Source organism: Pelophylax lessonae (genome assembly GCF_965119305.1).
Source record: "Pelophylax lessonae genome assembly, chromosome: 4".
NCBI classification, from domain to species: Eukaryota; Metazoa; Chordata; class Amphibia; order Anura; family Ranidae; genus Pelophylax; species Pelophylax lessonae.
The window spans coordinates 541,111,828-541,139,034 of record NC_138771.1 but is presented as its reverse complement, the minus strand read 5'-3'; positions in this window follow the sequence as shown (position 1 = coordinate 541,139,034).

The window sequence follows — 27,207 nt, the reverse complement described above, 5'->3', positions numbered from 1 at the left end:
CCAGGAAGCCCAAACTCCTTTTGATAAACTAAAGGCCTTGCGCATCTCAGCTCCCGTGCTGGAACACCCAGACCCAGCTCTGCCCTATGAACTGGAAGTTGATGCATCGCAAGTTGCCACTGAAGCTGTCTTATCCCAATGTCATGGACCCAATCCATTACTACATGCAGTAGCTTTCATCTCCCAAAAACTGAGCCAGCCTTAGAGGAATTATGATGTGGGGGATCGAGAACTGCTGGTCATAAAGGTTGCACTAGAAGAGTGGAGATATAAGAAGGTGCAGCTCACCCCATCATGATTTTCACAGATCAAAAAAACTGGAGTATCTTTGATTGGTCAGATGTCTAAGACCACGGCAAGCCAGGTGGGCTTTGTTTTTTTCAAAATCAGATTTTCATCTTACTTACCGCCCAGGGTCCAAGAACGGGAAGGCAGATGCTCTCTTGCGCATGTTCCCAGAGACTCCTGAGGTTGTCATTCCCAGAACTATTTTGTCCTCTCAGAATTTCCTTTTGATCAAACCTTATCTAAAGACAATTCTTGAGCAGACTTCAGCCCAATGCTCCGAATCGGAGACTTCTACATTTAGAAGACTAGAGAGAATTTTTTAGCATGGAGATAATATTTTTTGTACCCCAAGAACCCAGGCTCCAGGTCCTCAAAACCTTCCATGACCACCAGCTTGCCGGCCACCTTTGGGTCCACAAGACGCTTGAAGGTATTCAATGATCATACTGGTGGCCTAATCTTAGGCAAGACTGCAAGGATTACGAGAGTTCCTGTACAACCTGTCTTCGAAATAAAGGCAGCCATACTCAAGCATTGGGTCTGTTAAGACCACTACCTGTCCCAGACCACCCGTTGTAGATGTTATCCATGGAACTTTTTGCCCCAGGTGGGTACTCCTTCTGCCATGGACCTTTATCAAAGAGATTGTAAGGTTGCATGGCCTGCTGAACAGCATTGTATACAACAGAGGGGTGCAATTCACCTCCAGGTTCTGAAGTGCTTTCTGCAAAGCTTTGAACATCGAAGTGTGCTTGTCTTCTGCCTATCACCTGCAGAGTATTGGGCAAATGGAGAGGACAAATCAGACTTTAGAGCAATATCTCTATTGCTTTTCAACCTTGCTCAAGATAACTGGGTAGCTTTGCCCCTGTGTGCTGGATTTGCATATAATAATTGTGTACATGCTACCACCAACCAGTCTCCGTTCTGAGCGAACTATGGATTCCATCCATCATTTCTGAAGGTAGAAGGCAAAGTGTGGCTTTTTTACAGCAAACCTTAAACTGCCTTGCTCTTCTCGGAAACTGGGTCCAAGGCCCATCTGCCCCTTTTGCGATCAAGAATGAGTTTAACCCTGTGGCCTTCGAATTGTCTTTCACATTTCACTGCTGAAACCAGTCAGGTCTGGTGCCTTTTCTGGAAGGGAAGACTAACCTCCACCTCCAATCGCAGTAGGTGAAAAAACAAAGTTTGAGGTGGAAGCCATCCTGGATTGCTGAAAGAGGAAAAGACAAGTCCAGTATCTGATAAAGTAGAAGGTTTACTCACCTGAAGAGAGTTCTTGGGAACCTGCAAGTAATGTGCATGCCCCTAGACTTCTTTGTGAGTTTTTAACAGGTACCCTGAGAAGCAAGCACACACAAGGAGAACTGGCATATCTGCTAATGCCCAGTGGAATCGCAGATTGGCACATAGAAATTCACCAGTGCTAATGCGCATGCGCACACAGGCATGAACGGCTATGGAGATTCATGTGCCAGTGCACACGCGCAAGCTCCAAAGCGCACGTAATTCATGATAGATGCTGGCTTTGCTTCCCCTTGTCAAAGCACCTTCCCCACAGTGAGTAAGCACAGTCTAGGCACGCAGTTAACCCTTTGATCGCCCCTGTTAACCCCTTCTCAGCCAGGGTCATTAATACAGTGACAGTGCATGTTTTTTTAGCACTAATCACTGAATTAGTTTCACTGGTCCTCAAAAAGTGTCAAAAGTGTCAGTTAGATGTCCAATTTGTTCACCACAATATCGCAGTCCCACTATAAGTCGCCGATCACCACCATTACTAGTAAAAACCAATCAATACGCACTTATTGGGATTTTTTTACCAAAAATATGTAGCAGAATACATAATAGCCTAAATTGATGAAGAAATTAAATTTTTTACAATTCTTTTTTTTTTTTTGGGGGGGGGGGTATGTTTTATAGCAGAAAGTAAAATATATATATATATATATATATATATATATATATATATATATATTTTTTTTATAAATTGTTGGTCTTTTTTTGCTTATAGCGCAAAAAATAAAAACAGCAGGGGTGACGAAATACCACCAAAATAAATTTCTATTTGTGGGGAAAAAAAGGGAAAACATTTTTATTTGAGTACAGTTTTGCACAAAACTGTACCCAAATTGTCAGTTAAAAAAATGGCCTGGTCAGTAAGATGGTAAACCTTTTGGAGGTCAAGTGGTTAAGGTAACTCAGTCTTCTGATAACAAAATTGGGATGGAAGTCCCCTGCAACAGAAGAGCATCTATACTTACATCTCTTTTAGCCTACTGTATATGCCCTATCTTCTCTCCATTTCAGGACTGCAGCCTTAAAGTGGTGGTAAACTCTCACATATACCCAGTGAAGTGACTGGTCTCAGGCGATACACAAAGATTAAACAAATCATTCTACATAAGTTTTATCTGTCTATCTGCAGTATTCTCTTCTCTACTAACATTAAAAGTGCTGAACGTATAAAGCTTGTCTGAAACGAGGGCACTGAGAGCTGAAATTACACTCACACAGAGCTTAGTGAAAAGAGCTCTGAGAGTTGATTGGAGGGAAGGGGCACACCCCCTTTCACACAGCTCATAGGAACAGAGCTGAGGTTGTCAATCAGCTGGAGCTCCCTCCCTTATCACCTTTTTTCTCTTGATATTAGAAAATATTGCCAGAAGTAACTCAGCAGAAGCAGAAGAATGAAGACAGAAATTACACTTAGTGCTCTTAATCGAGACAAGCACACACTATAGAGGGATATTATTTGTTCATATTTTATGTCTGAGGTTTACAACCACTTTAAACCAATCTCTTTGACATTCTAAACTGAGTCCTTTAGTGATGTCGATATAACCCAAGGCACATGGGTGGTGGTGCTGAATACCAAAAATTCTAAGGGGAATTACAGGAATAGAACAAAGGGACAGTATGAGACATGGGCCACTACATGGTAGAGAAGCTCTTTATTGCAGTAAGCTATCATTTTAAAGTCCATCACCTGCCAGGGTTGTTTTAAGAAATCCAAGTCTTGAATCAGTTCTTGATGTAGAATCTTTAGAAATGATTAAAATAGTATGACTGATTTTCAGGGAATATTTTGTTGAATACTTTACTTCAAAGTATGAATTCACTACATAGCAATAATTAAGGGCCAGGTGGTATTTAGGGACTACGTCACATACAATTCTACATATGTACTTGAATTCCTATTGTACGCGTGAAAATGAGATGAACAGTCAAGCTTATTGCTTATTAAGAGGATATTACAACAGATGTCAAGCCAGAGGCTACACCTCAATAATTCTGCATTCAATTCTTGTGTGTAAAAATGAGATTTAAATTAAAGTTCTTACCCAAAAGCCAGTTTAACTTTTACCAGTGGCGGCTGGTGCTCAAAATTTTTGGGGGGGCGCAAAAAGAAAAATGTAATAGGTATTGCTTCGCGTCAAAAAAAAAAAATTGCGTGACTTTGAAGTCATGGTACAGGCATGGCATACGTGATGGTACAGGCATGGCACAGGTGATGGTACAGGCATGGCATAGGTAATGGTACAGGCATGGCACAGGTGATGGTACAGGCATGGCACAGGTCATGGTACAGGCATGGCACAGGTGATGGTACAGGCATGGCACAGATATGGTATAGGCATGTCACAGGTCATGGTACAGGAGAGGGTATATGCCCCCTTTCAATGCAGTGACCAGCGTACATGCCCCCTTTCAATGCAGAGACCAGTGTACATGCCCCCTTCAATACAGAGTTCAGCATGCGTGCCCCCTTCAATGCAATGAACATTGTGCTGTGCCCCCTTCAATGCAATAAACACTGTGCTATGCCCCCTTCAATGCAATTAACACTGTACTGTGCCCCCACAATGCAGAGTTCAGCGTGCATGCCCCCTTCAATGCAACTGTGCTGTGCCCCCTTCAATGCAATGAACAATGTGCTGTGCCCCCTTCAATGCAATAAACACTGTGCTGTGCCCCCTTCAATGCAATAAACACTGTGCTATGCCCCCTTCAATGCAATGAACACTGTGCTGTGCCCCCTTCAATGCAATAAACACTGCGCTGTGCCCCCTTCAATGCAATAAACACTGTGCCCCCTTCAATGCAATGAACTCTGTGCTGTGCCCCAACAATGCAGAGTTCAGCGTGCATGCCCCCTTCAATGCAACTGTTCCGTGCCCCCATCAATGCAGAGTTCAGCGTGCGAGCCCCTTTCAATGCAGAGCGCCACAGCATTGTCCCCAATCACTGCAGAGCGCCACAGCATTGTCCCCAATGATTGCAGAGCGCCACAGCATTGTCCCCCAATGATTGCAGAGCGCCAGCATTGTCCCCCAATGATTGCAGAGCGCCACAGCATTGTCCCCCAATGATTGCAGAGCGCCACAGCATTGTACCCCAATGATTGCAGAGCGCCACAGCATTGTCCCCCAATGATTGCAGAGCGCCACAGCATTGTCCCCCAATGATTGCAGAGTGCCACAGCATTGTCCCCCAATGATTGCAGAGTGCGCCACAGCATTGTCCCCCAATGATTGCAGAGTGCGCCACAGCATTGTCCCCCAATGATTGCAGAGCGCCACAGCATTGTCCCCCAATGATTGCAGAGCGCCACAGCATTGTCCCCCAATGATTGCAGAGTGCCACAGCATTGTCCCCCAATGATTGCAGAGCGCCACAGCATTGTCCCCCAATGATTGCAGAGCGCCACAGCATTGTCCCCCAATGATTGCAGAGCGCCACAGCATTGTCCCCCAATGATTGCAGAGTGCCAGCATTGTCCCCCAATGATTGCAGAGCGCCACAGCATTGTCCCCCAATGATTGCAGAGCGCCACAGCATTGTCCCCCAATGATTGCAGAGTGCCACAGCATTGTCCCCCAATGATTGCAGAGTGACACAGCATTGTCCCCCAATGATTGCAGAGCGCCACAGCATTGTCCCCCAATGATTGCAGAGTGCCAGCATTGTCCCCCAATGATTGCAGAGTGCCACAGCATTGTCCCCCAATGATTGCAGAGTGCCACAGCATTGTCCCCCAATGATTGCAGAGTGCCAGCATTGTCCCCCAATGATTGCAGAGTGCCACAGCATTGTCCCCCAATGATTGCAGAGTGCCACAGCTTTGTCCCCCAATGATTGCAGAGCGCCACAGCATTGTCCCCCAATGATTGCAGAGTGTCAGCGTGCGTGCTCCGTTCAAACTTACCTGGCGGCGGCGCGGCTCAGCTTCTTCCTCCTCTTCTGCGGCGGGTCCTTCTCCCTCGTCGTCTCGGCGGCGGGAACCGGCGGGCGGCCTCTCCTCTTCTCTGAGCGGCGGTGACGGTGAGTGATTGACGCACGCACCGGCACCGCCCCCATTGCGACGTCAGCGATATCCTGGATGATGATTGGTCCAGGCTGTAGACTGGACCAATCACAGCCAGGATATCAGAAAGTGGGGGTGTCCAACCGCAAAGACTTGCGCCCAGGATACCCCCCTACCTCCCCAGAAGGCAGCCAATCGGCGCCTCTTCTGGGAGGTAACCCCACCCCCCCCCCCAGCCACCAGTTCCTTGGGTTCAGGCCGGCGAACCCAATTTTTTTTTTTGAACAACTTTATTTGTTCGTTTTGTTTTTTTTTTTTTTTTTCGTTTTTTTTTTTCTTTTTTTTTTTAGGGGTAGGGGGGGCGGCGCCCTGGCGCCCCCTATGCACGGGCCGCCACTGACTTTTACTTGGAATCTTGACCAATGCACCATCAATAAATCATTATGTTCATGGTGTACTTTACTACTTGATACTCAAGACATGTTGGTCTTTAGTGAAATGGGTATCATCCATCATACTCTGGAAAGAAAGACAAACACTTGCCCCATATGGCTTCCCTGAAGGAAGTTGTCATAACCAGAACATTCTTGTGTATATCAGATGGATCTGACACTTTCATGATATGTCTTAGCCCATTCACGCATGTCAAATCACATACCCAAGCTGTGTGAGCATAATAAATGGGCTGTTATTCTTCTCTCTTTCTTTTCTTACAAGAATGTCTACATGCATATGCCTGAAAGGGCTTCCAAAATGTTTAATATCTAATGGAAATGACTTGTTTACTGGATTTTTTTTCTTCAATAGAAATTCCAAGCATCAAATAAACACTTACTAATAGATTCCAGGATTTACAGCTGAAATCTAGGAAATATATTAATTCTGATTTAATATTTAGTTAAAATACTTATAAAACATAAAATATTTATTGTGATTCAAAGAAAACTTGTCATGACAGAAGTACAGAGAATGCCACTGCCTATTTGTGAAAATGCAAGGTGCTTAGCTACATTGCTGATCCCTTGTATTCATGAGTCGTTGAGTCAGGCTTTTTTCCAGTAATTCTGCTTGGTGATTACCACATTTCCTGTCCGAAGGTGACAATGCTCACTCGCTATACTTTAAATATAAGGCTCCATTCACACCTGAGCGTATTGTTTCCAGACGTTTTTTGGGCGTTTTCCAGGCGTTTTTTGAGGAGCGTTTTTCAGGCGTTTTTTCAGACATTTTTCAGGTTTTTTTTCAGGCTTTTCTTCAGGCCTTTTTGCAGGTGTTTGGAGGCAGACATTAAGTTCATGTACTTTTTTGAGCTTCAGGCCTTTTGCTTCAGGCGACAAAACGCTCATAAGTGAACAGGGACCATTGAAATGAATGGGATTTTGCTTGTTGGGCATTTTGAGATGAGCGTTTTACAAGCTGAAAAACGCTCAGGTGTGAACAGGGCCTAAAGCAGTGTTGTTACGCTAGAACAGAAATACATAGCCCCCCCCTCTTCTTCTCCATACCATAGAGGGGATGATCTGTAGTCTTCAGAGACAGCTGGGAACAATGTAACTGAAAGAGTGCATCACAGGAAGCCCCTCTTGAATTTTGACAGCCCCAATAGATATTTTTTGAAAAAATATAACAAAGCACTTTCAACTGTATAATTATAACAATCAAGTTTATTGAGATCATGTAGTATAATACACCATAAAAAGTATATAAGTAGCAAAGGTACAGACATGTCAAACAGGGTAGGAACAGTAGCATCTGAGAGCTTGATAAAACAAACAACAATGCTACAGGTGAAAGCAATCAGAGATCGTAAGAATAACAAAATAGGAGTAACAAAATAGTGCAGAGAAAACACACATTACCTATCCCTGCGCAGATCCTGGAGATTGATTCTCAATTGAGATCCTGGAGATTGATTCTCCATGATCGGGTCCCGATCGTGGAGTCTCCCTCTGCTTAACCGCATTGTCAGTTTCTCTGAGCGGCTATAGCATCCGGCTCTTGGAGTGCAGCGGCGGCTAGACCGTGCGCAGGCGCACCACATCGAGTCTCCTTGAGTAATCCGAGGCGGTTGGCTTAGCCGTACGATACTCACTGACTAGTGCAGGACGAACAGCTGAGCCGCCGAGGCTAGGAGGAGAGAGCCCTGTAAACATCATCGGGGGATATTTATTTCCATGCATGACTTCCTATCTGTTTGTGAGTACCTGTTTTTATGGCTTCTATTAACTTCAAATAAATGGTGTTACACTAGGGCAGTGTGCGCTCTGTTCCTTTATTTTTTGTACAAAATAGTGCATAAGCTTAAGAAAGCTCATAAGAATATAATGCAATCACAGTAGTAAATAGTGTATGATAGTAATGAGCTATGGTCAGAGTAAGCACATAGTCCGGATGATACCCGTCCTTATCAGGGTCAAGCGTACGCTGAGTGCTCTGCTGAACAGCAATCATCTGTATAATTAACAGAACAAAAGGGAAATAATCAAATATGTTCATTGTGAATTTACTTATATACATTTCACATTTTATATTCAAAATACATTAAAAGAAATAAATAGAAAACCGGGCAAGTGTATAATAAAAAAAAGTATACAAAAACAAGTGGAACTTCACTCAAAAGGGGAAGTTCTGCTTGTTTGCATCCTTTTTACGGGGGAGAGTGGGCATCTGGTTTAACAGGTACCACACTACCTCTTAGGTGATTACATAAAGATAATTACATCACATTAAACAGTGTATTACAATTAGTGTATACATGTACTAAACAATAAATAGTGCATAATAATGATGACAAGAAATTTAACAGAAAGAGTCCAAAAGGTATGGGGTCCAAAATAGAAAAGCTTGTGAGAGATCCTCCACCGACAGATGCACACACACTGACTCTTACCATCCAGAGTGGACCACTACATACAGTGGTCGAACACACTTGTTACAGAATCCAATCAATTGATTTGTTTGTTTTTATGCCAGTATTCGCCACCAGTGAATTGTGTCAGCTGCTTTTTTATACATTATCCTAATACTGTAAGCGCAAGTATATTGTTTTCAATAATGATCCAATAATGAAAACAATGGTATTGCAGTTCATAAAATGTGAAAAAAATGTGACTTCTTCATTACAAAAATTGTCAAACCTCTTCCTCAATCACCTCAGTGCTTTCAGTTCCCTTACCTCTATATTGTAGTATTCATTCATGTGCAGTAATATGCAGCTCACTTTTCTCCAGTAAGGTTGGTATTCCAAGATCCCAGGGTACTCTGTATTAAGGTTTCCCACTCACCAGCGTATTCTTATTCACCTAGATCTCCCTCCTTCGTAATGGGGTTGTGGACCCTTAGAGAGTATGTGGTCCATATACTGGGGTGCACACATATATCGTGTGGGAACATAGAGGATAGCCTAATAGTCTAATATGCTTAAACATTTTTTTTTTTGGTGAAGTTGAACTTTTTCTTTAAATGTACACAACAACAAGAATTGTAACTTAGAAACACACTGCTCTAGTACACATAAAAGCCCCCCCCCCCCCCCACACACACACACACACACACACACACATTTTTGGTATTTTTACCAAAAATATGTAGCAGAAAACAAATTGGCCTAAAATGATTTTTACATTTTTTTTGGGGGGGGATGTTATATAGCAGAAAGTGAAAAATATTGCATTTTTTTCCGAAATGTCGCTCTATTTTTGTTTATAGCGCAAAAAATAAAAATTGCAGAGGTGATCAAATACCACTAAAAGAAAGCTCTATATATGGGAAAAAAAGGACATCAATTTTATTTGGGTACAGCATCGCACAACCGTGTAATTGTCCTTTAAAGTAGCGCAGTGCCGAATCGCAAAAAATAGCCTGGTCATTAAGGGGGAAAATCCTTCCAGTCCAGAAGTGGTTAACTGACAACTTCGTGTAAAAAAATTAAAAAATTTTGTGATTTTCCCAAAACTTGTTGCTAAATTTAAAATATACCATGAACTCAACATATAGTACCTTTCAGCAAATAGCTTGGAGTTTCTACTTTACAAAATGGGGTCATTTGGGGGGAGGGGTTGTGCTATCTTGACATTTTAGAGCCTCAGAAACTGTGACAGGTAGTAAGGAAGTAAAATAAGCAATTTACCCCCTTAGAAAACCTGAAGGTGGTGATTGTTTTTTGGGGTCCCGTACACAGCTAGGCTCCCAAAAAGTCTCACACGTGTGTTATCCCTGTACTCAGGAGAGAAGCAGCAGAATGTATTGTCATTCCACATAGACCCATGGCATGTGTGAGCAATATATCATTTTTTGACAACTTTGTTTAAAAAAAAAAAAAAAATTACCAAAACTTGTGGCAAAATATAAAATATTTCATGGACCCAACATGACTCTCAGCAAATAGCTTGGGGTGTCTACTTTCCAAAAAGGGGTAATTTTGGGGGAGGGGGGGTTGAACTGTCCTGGAATCTTATGCTCAATATTAGAAGCTTATGCCAGACATCACCAACTCATCTAACCACTTGAAGACCAAGCCTTTTCTGACACTTTTTGTTTACATGAAAAAAAATGTTTTTTTTTTACTAGAAAATTACTTTGAATCCCCAAACATTATATATTTTTTTAAAGCAGAGGCCCTACAAAAAAACATGGTGGGTGTTGCAGTTTTTTTCTGTCACACAGTATTTGCGCAGAGATTTTCCAAAGGCAATGTTTTGTAAAAAAAAAAACACTTTTTTAAATTGAATGCACAAATACATTATATATTGCCCAATTGTTTGGTACAATATAAAAGATGATCTTATGTCGAGTACATAGATACCAAACATGACGTGCTTTAAAATTGTGCACTCCCACTATGTACATTTTTAAAAGCCTCTATAGGTTACCACTTTAGATTTACAGAAGAGGTCTACTGCAAGAATTAGTGCCCTCGATCTGACGTTACCTCATATGCATGCCCTTAAAACATCTGACCACACTAAGATTGGTGTGTTAAGATGTTTTCCCATTTTCCCAAGGGCGCTGTTTATATCTGGCGAAACCAAAGTCATGAAATGCTCGTAGCTTCCAGTTTCTTAGGCCATAGAGATGATTGGAACCATTCTGTTTTCCAATCAGCTCCATGGTCAGCTGACGGAACCACCAGCTGAAGTCTCGGGTTACCCGGTGGGACAGGAGAGCCAGAGAGAACTGTGGAAGGCAGTAGGAGGGGGTCCCCTCCCACTGCTTGTAAAAGCAGTCTAGTGGCTAATTATCCACTAGGATCACTTTTGCATGAAAGCCGACGTCTGGCTGTAAAAACAATGCTACCAAGATGATGCCTAAATCTGCAGGCATCATCTTGGTATGACCACTCAAAGTCCAGCGATGTACCAGTACGTTGCTGGTCCTTGTCGGGCATATATTGTAAGGTTCTTTTTTTTGTATGCAGCCTGCGGGCTGAAGGATAAAAAGGAACATAGCAGATTCCTCCATTTGCATCAATTGATGTGGATGAAGAAATCTCTGCCAAGAAAGGTGTTAAAAAATATATGGCGAAGCATAGGGAATATCCTCCCTCTATGTCAACCCCGTCCCCTATGCTTCACTATTAGGGTTGAGCGAACCCGAACTGTAACGTTCGGGTTCGTACCGGACTTTAGGGTTTTCGGTTACCGGACCCGATCCCGGACATCGTACTGTATATCCGTTATCGAGTTCGGTGTCCGGCAATTTAATGGCGCGTAAAAAAAGATGCAGGGCAGCCAATCCACAAGCGTTTAACTGGTGTGCCCTTAGAAGCCATCACAGCCATGCCTACTAATGGCATGGCTGTGTGATTGGCCAGTGCAGCATGTTACCCAGCGTCTATATAAGCTGGAGTCACATAGCGCCACACGTCACTCTCCTCTATCTAGTGTAGGTAAAGGCTGCCTGCGGCTGCTGCTTTGAGGGAAAGCATAGGAGTAGGACAGAATCTTTGATCATTCTAATTAATCTACATAGATGTTGTTGTGTACTAGGGCGCTGCTGCATTGAGGGAGAGAGGGAGAGTATATAGAAGGAGGACAGAATCATTAATATAATTCTTTAATCAGAACTTCAGCTCATCTACATAGATTTGTTGTGTACTATAGCAGTGCTGCATTGAGGGAGAGAGGGAGAGTATATAGAAGGAGGACAGAATCATTAATATTATTCTTTAATCAGAACTTCAACTCATCTACACAGATTTTGTTGTGTGGGTACAGTGCACAATATTTTTACCCTGCCCTGATCCCAGTGACAAAAAAAATACTTTTATCCGTCTGTTAGTTAGGTGGGAGCGGCGGGGGGGGGGGAATTTTATGCAAGCTCAGTGCACCAGCATATTCAGTGCACATTTAAAGCTATATATAGCTATAATTTTCTGGGTTTTTAAAAACACCCTTTTTGGGCTAAAATCCACAATTTTATAGCCCTTGCTTCCTGCATCTGTACATGTAAAATTCAAGCTGCTGTCCTACTGTGTTAGTCAAAAAACACAATTTTTGGGCAAAATACACAGTTTTACAGCCTTTGCTTGCTGCATGTGTGATAAAAACAAGCTTGAAATACTGCAATAGTTTTCAGGGTTTTAAGAAACACCCATTTTTGGCATCACCCTACTTCTTAGGCCTCTGTCGCATTATTGAGTGCGCATTTTAAGCTATATATAGCTATAATTTTCTGGGTTTTTAAAAACACAATTTTTGGGCTAAAATCCATAATTGTATAGCCCTTGCTAGCTGCATCTGTACAGGTAGAATTCAAGCTGCTGTCCTACTGTGTTAGTCAAAAAACAAAAATTTTGGGCAAAATACACAGTTTTACATCCTTTGCTTGCTGCATGTGTGATAAAAACAAGCTTGAAATACTGCAATAGTTGTCTGTGTGTTTGGCATTACCCTCCATCTTGGGGCTCTTTCGCACTATTCAGTGCACATTTAAAGCTATATACAGCTATCATTTTCTGGATTTTTAAAAACCCCTTTTTTGGGCTAAAATCCATAATTTTATAGCCCTTGCTTGCTGCATCTGTACATGTAGAATTCAAGCTGCTGTCCTACTGTGTTAGTCAAAAAACACAATTTTTGGGCAAAATACACAGTTTTACAGCCTTTGCTTGCTGCATGTGTGATAAAAACAAGCTTGAAATACTGCAATAGTTTTCAGGGTTTAAAAAAACACCCATTTTTGGCATCACCCTCCTTCTTGGGCCTCTGTCGCATTATTGAGTGTGCATTTTAAGCTATATATAGCTATAATTTTCTGGGTTTTCAACCACTTAAGCCCCGGAGGATTTGGCTGCTCAAAGACCAGAGCCCTTTTTTCAACTTAGCACTGCGTGACTTTAACTGACAATTGCGAGGTCATGCAACGCTGTACCCAGACAAAATTTACGCCCTTTTTTCCCACAAACACAGCTTTCTTTTGGTGGTATTTGATCACCTCTGCGCTTTTTATTTTTTGCGATATTAATAAAAAAGTGCGAAATTTTTGAGAAAAAATTACATTTTCAACTTTGTCTTTTAAAAAATATCCAATATACTCAATTTATGTCATATATTTTGGCCAAAATGTATTTAGCTACATGTCTTTGACAAAAAAAATCTCAATGAGCGTATTTTTATTGGTTTGCGCAAAAGTTATAGCGTCTACAAACTATGGTGTAAATACTGGAATTTATGCAGCTTTATTTTCTGACTGCCTATCTCATTTCATGAAGTGCTAACAATGGCAGGGCAGTAACCCCCCCCCCCCACACACACACAAATTACCACTTTTTGGAAAGTAGACATCCGAAGGAATGTTCTGAGAGGCATGTTGAGCTCATTGAATATTTCATTTTTTTGTCACAGGTGTTTGAAAAATAACTAAAAAAAAATTTTTTTTTTTTTACACAAAGTTGTCATTGAAATGATATATTGCTCACACATGTCATGGGTATATGTGTAATTACACCCCAAAATATATTCTGCTGCTTCTCCTGAGTACAGGGATACCACATATGTGAGACTTTTTGGGAGCCTAGCTGTGTACAGGACCCCAAAACCCAATCCCCACCATCAGAATTTCAAAGAGCGTACATTTTTCATTGCATTTTCTCACTACCTATAACCGTTTAGGAGGCCCTGAAATGTCAAGATACCACAAAACCCCCCCAAATTACCCAATTTTGGAAAGTAGACACCCCAAGCTGTTTGCTGAGAGGCATGGTGAGTCCATGGAATATTTTATATTTTGCCACACGTTTTGGGAAAATTGCAGTTTTTTGACATCCCAAAATACATTCTACTGCTTCTCCTGAGTATGGGGATACCCCATGTGTGAGACTTTTTGGGAGCCTAGCTGTGTACGGGACCCCGAAAATCAATCACCATCTTCAGGTTTTCTAATGGCGTAAATTTTTGATTTTAATACTTACTACCCATCACAGTTTCGGAGGCCCTGAAATTTCAAGATAGCACAAAACCCCCCCAAATGACACCATTTTGGAAAGTAGACACCCCAAGATATTTGCTGAGAGGCATGGTGAGTCCATGAAATATTTTATATTTTGCCACAAGTTTTGGGAAAATTACAGGTTTTTTTTAAGTTTTTTTTTAACACAAAGTTGTCATTAAAAGATAAATTGCTCACACATGCCATGGGTGAATGTGGAATGACACCCTAAAATACATTCTGCTGCTTCTCCTGAGTACAGGGATACCATATGTGTGAGACTTTTTGGAAGCCTAGCTGTGTACAGGACCCCGAAAACCAATCACCACTTTCAGGTTTTCTAATGGCGTAAATTGTGCATTTCACCTCTGCACTACCTGTCACAGTTTCGGAGGCCCTAAAATTTCAAGATAGCACAAAACCCCCCCAAATGACCCCATTTAGCAAAGTAGACACCCCAAGCTATTTGTCACTAAATGATATATTGTTCACACATGCCATGGGTATATGTGAAATGACACCCCAAAATACATTTTCCTGCTTCTCCTGAGTACAGGGATACCCCATTTCTGAGCTTTTTTTGCAGTTTAGCCGAGTACAGGACCCCGAAAATCAATCACCACTTTCAGGCTTTCCAAGGACGTAAATTGTTGATTTCACTCCTGACTTCCTATCACAGTTTTGGAGGCCATGAAATGCCAAGACAGCACAAACCCCCTCCCCCAAATGACCCCTTTTCGGAAAGTAGACACCCTAAGCTATTTGCAGAGAGGCATGTTGAGTGTTTTCAGATCTCACTTTTTGTCACAAAGTTTTTGAAAAAAGAGGAAAAAAATGCATTTTCCTGTTTTTTCTTCATTTTCCAAAAAAAAAAAATGAGAGCTGCAAAATTCTCACCATGCCTCTTAGCAAATTGCTTGCAGTATCTACTTTCAAAATGGGGTCATTTTGGGGGGGGGGGGGTTGTGCCATCTTGGCATTTCATGGCCTTCAAAAGTGTGATAGGTAGTAATAGTAAGGAGTAAAATCAACAATTTACGCCCTTAGAAAGCCTGAAGGTGGGGATTGGTTTTCGGGGTCCTGTACGCGGCTAGATTGCCAAAAAGTCTCACACATGGGGTATCCCTGTACTCGTGAGAAGCAGCAAAATGTAGTTTGGGGTGTCATTCCACATATACCCATGGCATGTGTGAGCAATATATCATTTAGTGACAATTTTGTGGAAAAAAACAAAAAAAAAAAATAATAATAATTTTCCAGCAAATTGTGGCAAAATATAAACTATTCCATGGACTCACCATGCCTCTCAGCTAATAGCTTGGAGTGTCTACTTTGCAAAATGGGGTAATTTGGGGGGGTTTGTGCAATCTTGAAATTTCAGGGCCGACTGACTCCGGAACCGGAAGCGGAAGCTGTGCAGAGAGAGAGCCGTGCGCTGTGCTGTGTGTGTGTGCAGACGAGCGGCGTGCGGCGAGGGAGCCGTGCGCTGTGCTGAACCGGGTGCGGTGCTGTGGGTGTGCGAGGAGGAAGAGGATCTGCGGGAGACCAGAGCGGGAGCGAGGGACCGGTATCTTGTGACCGAGCAGTGGCGGCGGACGGCCAGAAGGAGGGAGCGACAGCAGCAGGGACGTGAGTAGGATACCGGATGCCGGGCGCGGGTGCAGTGGACCCCAGGGACCGGGACAGAGAGGGCAGAGAGCGGTGGTGGCGGCGGCGGACGGACATGCACGATACTGAGGAGAGTGTTCCCGGGAGGAGGAGGAGGGGACCGTCCCCAGTGTGTGAGGCAGCAGCAGCTGCAAGCAAGGCAGGGAAGAGAGAGCTGTGTGAACCAATAACAGCGGCGACGACAAGGACCTGACAGGACCTGACTGGGGACGTAAGGTAACAACTGATCAGCTGGTGGGGTGACTAAAAGCACAACACTACTAGCAATACAGGTTGTAAAGGGGCTGCTATCTGCTTAAAACTACTGTGCGACTGATCTGCGACCGATTGACTGCTCTGCGACCGATTGACCGCTCTGCGACCGACTGACCGCTCTGCGACCGACTGACCGCTCTGCGATTGACTGACTGCTCTGCGACTGACTGCTCTGCAACCGTCTGACCGCTCTGCGACCGTCTGACCGCTCTGCGACCGACTGACTGCTCTGCGACCGACTGACCGCTCTGCGACCGACTGACTGCTCTGCGACTGACTGCTCTGCGACTGTCTGACTGTGCTCTGCGACTGACTGACAGTGCTCTGTGACCAACCGACTGGTGAAGATCTTTGGACGGGTGAGTATCCTTGCGACTGGGGAGTATCCTTGCGACTGGTGAGTATCTTTGCGACTGGTGAGTATCTTTGCGACTGGTGAGTATCTGGTGAGTATCTGCGACTGGTGAGTATCTGCGACTGGTGAGTATCTCTGCGACTGGTGAATATCTCTGCCACTGGTGAGTATCTCTGCGACTGGTGAGTATCTTGCAACTGGGAGTAACTTGCGATTGGTGAGTATCTTGCGTCTAGTGAGTATCTTGCGACTGGTGAGTATCTTTGCGTCTGAGGTATCTTTGCGACTGTTAAGTAAGTGAGTGTTGTGCAACTGAGTGTCAAGTGAGTGAAGCGGAGTACCAGAGGGTGAGAAGGTAGAGTTAGGAAGCCAGGAAATAGCCACATAGGATAGACTTAAATTACTGAATCCCCATTAGATTAGATAGTAGGTACAATGCCCGGCGGGTGTGGAGATGCGACTCGGTGTACATCTTGTAATATGTATGCGTTCCTCAGACATGTGATCGAGGGCGAATACAAATGCGCAAAATGTAAGCACGTTGCTTCCCTGGAAGCTCAGGTCCTGAATCTAGGGAGGCAGCTGGCAACACTGAGACGAATGTCCATACCGTAGGAGAACCAGGATCGTACCAGTCAGGTGCAGGCAGGGGTCTGCACAGAGGTGGGCGGAGTATCGGAGGTGCAGGCATCAGAGCAGAGTAGAGGGGTGACAGTTAGGAGGGGTAGAAGGGAACAAGGCAAGGAGGCTGATCCTGGGCTGGAGCACCCCAACAGATGCGCCCCGTTGTGTGATGTTGGGGAAACCAGTCAGGGACCAGCATTGCTGGAGCAGAGTGACGCCCCTAGCTGCCAGGGGAAGAACTCCTCCAGTGAGGCCGGGAGAAAGGGAAAGGAAAGACAGGTGCTGGTGGTAGGGGACTCAATTATTAGAAGGACAGATAGTGTAATCTGTGACAAAGACCGTGTGTGCCGAACAGTCTGTTGTTTGCCGGGCGCTCGGGTTCGGCACATCGCGGATTGGGTGGACAGATTATTGGGTGGGGCTGGGGAAGACCCAGCTGTCATGGTACACGTGGGTACCAATGACATAGGCAGAGGAAGATGGAGAGTCCTAAACGATTTCAGGGACTTAGGCGCTAAGTTGAGGAGAAGGACCTCCAAGGTAGTATTTTCCGAAATACTACCTGTGCCTCGAGCCACACCAGAGAGGCAGCGGGAGATTAGGGAAGTTAACGAGTGGCTGAGGAGCTGGTGTAGTAAGGAGGGTTTTGGGTTCTTGGAGAACTGGGCCGACTTCTCAGTCGGCCACCGGCTCTTTGGTAGGGACAGATTGCACCTAAATGGGGTGGGTGCAGCCGTACTGGGTGAGAGGATGGCCAAAAAGTTAGAGGGGCTTTTAAACTAGGGAATGGGGGGGAGGGTACAGATGTAGAATTAGCCAGCGGTAAGCAAGTTTCAGAGGGCAGAAATGGGGGCATTAGTGGTAGAGTGTTTGGAGCTCCTATACCCAGGGTGGGTATGGGGAAAAATCAAGAGAGCAGCCTAAAAACATCAAGTGAGGATAAATGTAACCGATCAAAATTACAAGGCTTGTATACCAATGCCAGAAGCCTGGCCAACAAGATGGGAGAGCTGGAGCTGCTGATGTTTGAGGAGGACTTAGATTTTGTGGGGATAACTGAGACTTGGTTTGACAGCTCTCGTGATTGGATGGCGTCCATTCAGGGATATTCCCTTTATCACAGAGATAGAGAAGGTAAAAAAGGGGGAGGGGTATGTCTGTATATTAAGAACAGTATACAGGTAAATATGAGGGATGATATTAATAATGGAGCTATGGACGAGGCAGAATCCCTATGGGTAGAGCTTCAAAGGGAAGGCACGGTGGGGAAGGTAATATTGGGCGTATGCTATAGGCCCCCCAACCTGAGGGAGGAGGGGGAGGCGGACCTCATTTTACAGATAGGATTGGCAGCAAGGACGGGAAACGTCATTATAATGGGAGACTTTAATTATCCAGATATAGACTGGGCAGAAGGAACCTGTTACGACACCCCAAAGTATGAAAGGGGTTACAGTCGTCTAGGATAATCCACTCCCAAACACCCGGACAGCTATCGACCACTCCAATCCGCCATACATGAAGCACATCAATAATTCCCCCCCAAGTACGAGACAAGGCTCTGTAGTGAGGTTTGATCAAGAGTAACTCTCTTCTCTTTTATTGCAAGAAACACACACTTATATATACTTTGAGAATACCACATGAACAATGACTGTGTAATTATAGCCAGGTGAGCTCATTAACATGCTTATCAATAGTCTCAGACTCTATTAACATACTGTCCTATTTTAGACAAAAGCACTGAGTTAATCAGTAGACATTCTTTAGGAGGGGGCTGCTGGAAACAATCCCCCCCCTCAATCTGCAGCTAATACACATTGAATTTGCAGACATAGTGACAACCTCTTTAAAGGAATTTGGAGCGTAGCAGCTAAAACATAGGGGAACAAAGGGGGGGGCTATACGGGCCGTGGAACAGCCGAACAAACAGACAAAAGGAGGCAGCAACAATATAATACAAAGTCAGTTCTGTCAAATGGCTCCCTCCTTGTGGGACACTCCGGCAGACCCGGCTTGACCCTTGCGGGTCAACGTGGGGATGACCAGGACTAGGAAGCCGGAGTGATGTCTGTTTGTCGGGACAACCCATCAGCATTGCCATTGTACTTACCGGGTCTGTAAGTGATGGTAAAGTTATACGGTTGCAGGGCTAGACTCCAGCGTAGCAACCTGCCATTGTCCCCAGAGACCCGGTTAAGCCACACCAATGGGTTGTGATCAGTCACGAGGGAGAACTCCTGCCCGTACAGATAGGGACTCAACTTTTTCAGGGCCCAGACCAGGGCCAAACACTCCTTCTCCACTGCCGCATAACTCACTTCCCAGGGTAACAGCTTTCTGCTGAGATATGCGACAGGGTGCTCTCCTCCATCCTCCCCGACTTGGCTCAGCACAGCCCCCAGTCCATACATGGAAGCATCTGTGTGGACAAGAAAGCGTTTGTTAGGGACTGGAGCAGCCAAGACAGGGGCATTCACAAGAGCTTGTTTTAATGCCTGGAACGCGGCTTCACAAGCTGGAGACCACAGGACCTGCTTAGGGAGGTTCTTTTTAGTCAGGTCAGTCAGGGGTTTAGCAATAGCGCTGTAGTCAGGGACAAAACGTCGGTAGTACCCTGCTGTCCCCAAGAAGGCTAGCACCTGGGTCTTAGTGATAGGTGTGGGCCAGTTAGCCACTGCCTCTACCTTGGCTGGCTCTGGTCTCTGGCTCCCACACCCCACTCGGTGACCCAAGTACTGTACCTCTGCCATACCTAGATGGCACTTCTCTGGCTTCAATGTCAGGCCAGCGGCCCGAATCTTATCCAGCACCACCCCTACATGAACCAGGTGTTCCTCCCAGGACTCACTGAATATCGCAATGTCATCTAGGTATGCGCAAGCAAATTCCTGGAAGCCATCGAGGAGTTCATCCACCATACGTTGGAAGGTAGCCGGGGCATTTTTCATCCCGAATGGCATGAACTTAAATTGGTACAGGCCAAATGGGGTGATAAATGCCGACTTGGGGATAGCATCCTCGGCCAGGGGAATCTGCCAGTAGCCTTTACACAGGTCTATGGTGGTCAGATAACGTCCCCTAGCAATACGATCAAGTAAGTCGTCTACCCGGGGCATCGGATAGGCGTCAGTGGTGGTCCGCTCGTTGAGTCGCCTGTAGTCCACACAAAACCGTGTAGTTCCATCTTTCTTAGGCACTAGGACTACAGGCGAGGCCCAAGGACTATTGGAGGGCTCGATAACCCCAAGCTGGGTCATCTCCTGTATTTCCTTCCGCATTCCTTCTCGGACTGCTTCCGGGATGCGGTAGGGGGGCTGTCGTAGGGGGTTCTGCCCGGGGGTCTCTACCTTATGTACAGCTAGAGTAGTGTAACCCGGTTCTTGGGAGAACGTCGCCTGTTTCTCCCACAGAAGCTGTTGAGCCTGAGCCCTTTCCGTGGGGTTTAACCGGTCCCCCAGCGGTACTAAGGCAGTAAGGTCAGTCTGGGGGTCCCTTTCTAACAAGTCTGGTAGGGGTAGATTCTCTGGGTCGTCTGCAGCAGGAGCGCATACTGCAGCGACATCCTCTGGTCTCACCTGATACTCCTTGAGCATGTTTACATGAAAGGATCGCTGAATCCTTTCATCTGCACAGCTGGCTATGACATAGGTAGTATCACACATCTGAGCTAACACTTTATACGGTCCCTGCCAAGCTGCTTGCATCTTATCTGTCTTCACAGGCTTGAGCACTAGCACTTTCTGCCCAACCTGGAAGACTCGCTGCCGGGCACCCCGATCGTACCATCTCTTCTGTCTCCCCTGGGCCGCCTGGAGGCTCTCCCTTACCATCAGAGACAGACTCTCCATGCGGTCCCGGAGTTCCAGAACATACGGCACTATGGGGGTCCCCTCCTGCTCTGTCTCTCCCTCCCAGTGTCCTCGGATCAGATCAAGAGGTCCATGGACCCTTCTCCCATAGAGTGACTCAAAAGGGGAGAACCCAGTAGATTCCTGGGGCACCTCTCTGTACGCAAACAACAGATGGGGCAGGAACCTCTCCCAGTCCCTGCAAGCGTCAGTAAAGGTCCTCAGCATTTGCTTGAGGGTGCCGTTAAAGCGCTCGCAGAGACCGTTGGTCTGTGGGTGATAAGGTGAGCTAAGTAGCGGTTTGATGCCACACACCTTCCACAGCTGCTGGGTAAGCACAGCGGTAAACTGGGTCCCCTGATCGGAGAGAATCTCCTTAGGGAACCCCACTCTAGTGAAAACCTTAACCAGGGCATCAGCAACCGTCTCTGCCACTATATTAGACAGCGCTACTGCCTCTGGATAGCGTGTGGCGTAGTCCACCACGGTAAGAATATATTTCTTACAGGATGGGCTAGCCCTGGCCAGTGGACCCACTATGTCAACGGCTATGCGGGCAAAGGGCTCCCCAATGATAGGCATAGACAAGTACGAGACAAGGCTCTGTAGTGAGGTTTGATCAAGAGTAACTCTCTTCTCTTTTATTGCAAGAAACACACACTTATATATACTTTGAGAATACCACATGAACAATGACTGTGTAATTATAGCCAGGTGAGCTCATTAACATGCTTATCAATAGTCTCAGACTCTATTAACATACTGTCCTATTTTAGACAAAAGCACTGAGTTAATCAGTAGACATTCTTTAGGAGGGGGCTGCTGGAAACAATCCCCCCCCTCAATCTGCAGCTAATACACATTGAATTTGCAGACATAGTGACAACCTCTTTAAAGGAATTTGGAGCGTAGCAGCTAAAACATAGGGGAACAAAGGGGGGGGCTATACGGGCCGTGGAACAGCCGAACAAACAGACAAAAGGAGGCAGCAACAATATAATACAAAGTCAGTTCTGTCAAATGGCTCCCTCCTTGTGGGACACTCCGGCAGACCCGGCTTGACCCTTGCGGGTCAACGTGGGGATGACCAGGACTAGGAAGCCGGAGTGATGTCTGTTTGTCGGGACAACCCATCAGCATTGCCATTGTACTTACCGGGTCTGTAAGTGATGGTAAAGTTATACGGTTGCAGGGCTAGACTCCAGCGTAGCAACCTGCCATTGTCCCCAGAGACCCGGTTAAGCCACACCAATGGGTTGTGATCAGTCACGAGGGAGAACTCCTGCCCGTACAGATAGGGACTCAACTTTTTCAGGGCCCAGACCAGGGCCAAACACTCCTTCTCCACTGCCGCATAACTCACTTCCCAGGGTAACAGCTTTCTGCTGAGATATGCGACAGGGTGCTCTCCTCCATCCTCCCCGACTTGGCTCAGCACAGCCCCCAGTCCATACATGGAAGCATCTGTGTGGACAAGAAAGCGTTTGTTAGGGACTGGAGCAGCCAAGACAGGGGCATTCACAAGAGCTTGTTTTAATGCCTGGAACGCGGCTTCACAAGCTGGAGACCACAGGACCTGCTTAGGGAGGTTCTTTTTAGTCAGGTCAGTCAGGGGTTTAGCAATAGCGCTGTAGTCAGGGACAAAACGTCGGTAGTACCCTGCTGTCCCCAAGAAGGCTAGCACCTGGGTCTTAGTGATAGGTGTGGGCCAGTTAGCCACTGCCTCTACCTTGGCTGGCTCTGGTCTCTGGCTCCCACACCCCACTCGGTGACCCAAGTACTGTACCTCTGCCATACCTAGATGGCACTTCTCTGGCTTCAATGTCAGGCTAGCGGCCCGAATCTTATCCAGCACCACCCCTACATGAACCAGGTGTTCCTCCCAGGACTCACTGAATATCGCAATGTCATCTAGGTATGCGCAAGCAAATTCCTGGAAGCCATCGAGGAGTTCATCCACCATACGTTGGAAGGTAGCCGGGGCATTTTTCATCCCGAATGGCATGAACTTAAATTGGTACAGGCCAAATGGGGTGATAAATGCCGACTTGGGGATAGCATCCTCGGCCAGGGGAATCTGCCAGTAGCCTTTACACAGGTCTATGGTGGTCAGATAACGTCCCCTAGCAATACGATCAAGTAAGTCGTCTACCCGGGGCATCGGATAGGCGTCAGTGGTGGTCCGCTCGTTGAGTCGCCTGTAGTCCACACAAAACCGTGTAGTTCCATCTTTCTTAGGCACTAGGACTACAGGCGAGGCCCAAGGACTATTGGAGGGCTCGATAACCCCAAGCTGGGTCATCTCCTGTATTTCCTTCCGCATTCCTTCTCGGACTGCTTCCGGGATGCGGTAGGGGGGCTGTCGTAGGGGGTTCTGCCCGGGGGTCTCTACCTTATGTACAGCTAGAGTAGTGTAACCCGGTTCTTGGGAGAACGTCGCCTGTTTCTCCCACAGAAGCTGTTGAGCCTGAGCCCTTTCCGTGGGGTTTAACCGGTCCCCCAGCGGTACTAAGGCAGTAAGGTCAGTCTGGGGGTCCCTTTCTAACAAGTCTGGTAGGGGTAGATTCTCTGGGTCGTCTGCAGCAGGAGCGCATACTGCAGCGACATCCTCTGGTCTCACCTGATACTCCTTGAGCATGTTTACATGAAAGGATCGCTGAATCCTTTCATCTGCACAGCTGGCTATGACATAGGTAGTATCACACATCTGAGCTAACACTTTATACGGTCCCTGCCAAGCTGCTTGCATCTTATCTGTCTTCACAGGCTTGAGCACTAGCACTTTCTGCCCAACCTGGAAGACTCGCTGCCGGGCACCCCGATCGTACCATCTCTTCTGTCTCCCCTGGGCCGCCTGGAGGCTCTCCCTTACCATCAGAGACAGACTCTCCATGCGGTCCCGGAGTTCCAGAACATACGGCACTATGGGGGTCCCCTCCTGCTCTGTCTCTCCCTCCCAGTGTCCTCGGATGAGATCAAGAGGTCCATGGACCCTTCTCCCATAGAGTGACTCAAAAGGGGAGAACCCAGTAGATTCCTGGGGCACCTCTCTGTACGCAAACAACAGATGGGGCAGGAACCTCTCCCAGTCCCTGCAAGCGTCAGTAAAGGTCCTCAGCATTTGCTTGAGGGTGCCGTTAAAGCGCTCGCAGAGACCGTTGGTCTGTGGGTGATAAGGTGAGCTAAGTAGCGGTTTGATGCCACACACCTTCCACAGCTGCTGGGTAAGCACAGCGGTAAACTGGGTCCCCTGATCGGAGAGAATCTCCTTAGGGAACCCCACTCTAGTGAAAACCTTAACCAGGGCATCAGCAACCGTCTCTGCCACTATATTAGACAGCGCTACTGCCTCTGGATAGCGTGTGGCGTAGTCCACCACGGTAAGAATATATTTCTTACAGGATGGGCTAGCCCTGGCCAGTGGACCCACTATGTCAACGGCTATGCGGGCAAAGGGCTCCCCAATGATAGGCATAGACATAAGCCTAGCTTTTGGGTGGTCCCCCCGCTTCCCTACCCGTTGACAAGTGTCACACGTATTACAATATACCCGCACAGCCTGATTAAAACTGGGCCAAAAGAAATTCTGCGTAATTCTATGGGCTGTGCGGCGGGACCCTAGATGTGCAGCTAACGGGCCGTGGAACAGCCGGACAAACAGACAAAAGGAGGCAGCAACAATATAATACAAAGTCAGTTCTGTCACAGAACCGCACACTCAGCCAAGGCTAGGCAGTTCCTAAATGTTTTGCAGGACAATTTCATGGGTCAGATGGTGAATGCACCGACGAGGAAAGATGCAGTACTTGACCTACTGATTACCAACAATACAGACCTGATCACGGATATAGAAATACGGGACAACTTAGGAAACAGTGACCATAGGTCAAAAAGTTTCAGTATTAATTACAGTTATAGGAAGCAGAGGGGTAATATAAGGACGCTGAATTTCAAAAGAGCCAATTTCCCAAAACTGCGCTCGCTGCTAGAAAATATCAATTGGGATAGAACCCTGGGAACAAAGAACACGGAGGAAAAATGGGAGTGCTTCAAGAGCATACTTAACAAGGGGATTGACCAGTGCATTCCAAAGGGAAATAAATTTAAAAGAGCAAAATTAAACCCTGGGTGGCTAAACACCAACATAAAAATGCATATTAGTGCTAAAGAAAAGGCCTTCAAAAAATACAAGACTGAGGGGTCATTGGCAGCATTTAATCATTACAAAGAGTGTAATAAGAAATGTAAAGGCGAAATCAGGGCGGCTAAAATAGAACACGAGAGACATATATAGCGGAGGAGAGCAAAAAGAACCCCAAGAAGTTCTTTAAGTATATAAACAGTAAGAAAGCGAGGCCAGTACACATTGGCCCCATGAAAGATGACAAAGGTAATATGGCCACTGAGGACAAAGAAAAGGCGGAAGTGTTAAATCATTTCTTCTCTTCAGTCTTCACAAAGGAATCGGGGGGCTACACGAACCTAGCTTGTAAGGCCGAACTAAACAACACACCTCAGGAAGTGCAGACATGGCTAACAGAAGATAGACTTAGAACTAAACTAGAGAAACTTAACACAAATAAATCACCGGGACCGGATGGCTTGCACCCAAGGGTTCTTAAAGAGCTCAGCCAGGTGATTGCCAGACCCTTATTCTTGATCTTTAAGGATAGTTTACAGATGGGTATGGTGCCAGCTGATTGGAAAAAAGCCAACGTGGTACCAATATTTAAAAAGGGGCCGAGGTGTATCCCGGGGAACTATAGGCCGGTCAGCCTAACATCTGTAGTCTGGAAGATTTTGGAGGGGATATTAAGGGACCATATACAAGACTTTAGTAATGAAAACTGTATTATTAGTAGCAATCAGCATGGATTTATGAAAAATCGTTCTTGCCAAACCAATCTATTAACCTTCTACGATGAAGTGAGCTGCCACCTAGATGGACCATAAGGTGAGTACCTGGATAGAGAACTGGCTCCAGGGGAGAGTCCAGAGGGTGATGATTAATGGGGAGTAATCGGATTGGGCGGGTGTGGAAAGTGGGGTACCCCAGGGTTCGGTCCTGGGACCAATCCTGTTTAATTTATTCATAAATGATCTAGAGGAGGGGATATCTAGTACAATCTCGGTATTTGCAGATGATACTAAACTAGGCATGCCAATATCTTCTATTCAGGATGTGGAAACCTTGCAAGCAGACCTGAACAAAATAACGGGGTGGGCAACTACATGGCAGATGAGGTTTATGTTGAAAAATGTAAAGTAATGCACTTGGGGGCCAAAAACCAGAAAGCAAGCTACTCACTAGGGAGGAACCTCTGGGTGAGTCTAAGATGGAAAAAGACTTGGGGGTACTGGTAGACAACAGGCTTGGCAGTGGCATGCAATGCCAAGCCGCTGCAAGTAAAGCCAACAGAATACTGGGATGTATAAAAAAGGGGATTCACTCCAGAAATAAAGAGATTATTCTTCCACTCTACAAGACTCTGGTCCGGCCACATCTGGAGTATGCTGTCCAGTTCTGGGCACCGGTCCTCAGGAAGGATGTGCTGGAACTGGAAAGAGTCCAGAGAAGGGCAACAAAAATAATTAGGGGAATGGAGGACATCAGCTATGAGGAAAGGCTACAAGCACTAAACCTATTCTCTCTGGAGAAGAGAAGATTGAGGGGGGATATGATATCAATGTACAAATACTGTACTGGCGACCCTGGCATAAGGAACAAACTATTCAGAGTAAGGGAATACAATAAGACGCGTGGCCACTCACTAAAACTAGAGGAAAGGCGGTTTAACCTTAAAATGCATAAGGGGTTCTTCACTGTAAGAGCGGTAAGGATGTGGAATTCTCTTCCACAAGCAGTCGTATCAGCAGGGAGCATTGATAGTTTCAAAAAACTTTTAGATGGTCACCTTAGAGACCACAACATACAGGGGTATACAATGTACGGTTAAAAGCAAACACACACACACACACATCATAGGTTGAACTGGATGGACTGTTGTCTTTTTTAAACCTCACTAACTATGTAACTATGTAACTCTGAAACTGTGACGGGTAGTGCGGAGGTGAAATACACAATTTACGCCCTTAGAAAACCTGAAGGTGGGGATTGGTTTTCGGGTCCCGTACACAGCTAGGCTCCCAAAAAGTCTCACACATGTGGTATCCCTGTACTCAGGAGAAGCAACAGAATGTAGTTTGGGGTGTCATTCCACATATACCCATGGCATGTGTGAGCAATATATCATTTAGTGACAACTTTGTGTAAAAAAAAAAAAAAAATAATAATTTTTCCGAAACTTGTGGCAAAATATAAAATATTCCATGGACTCACCATGTCTCTCAACAAATAGCTTAGAGTGTCTACTTTGCAAAATGGGGTCATTTGGGGGAGTTTTGTTCTATCTTGAAATTTCAGGGCC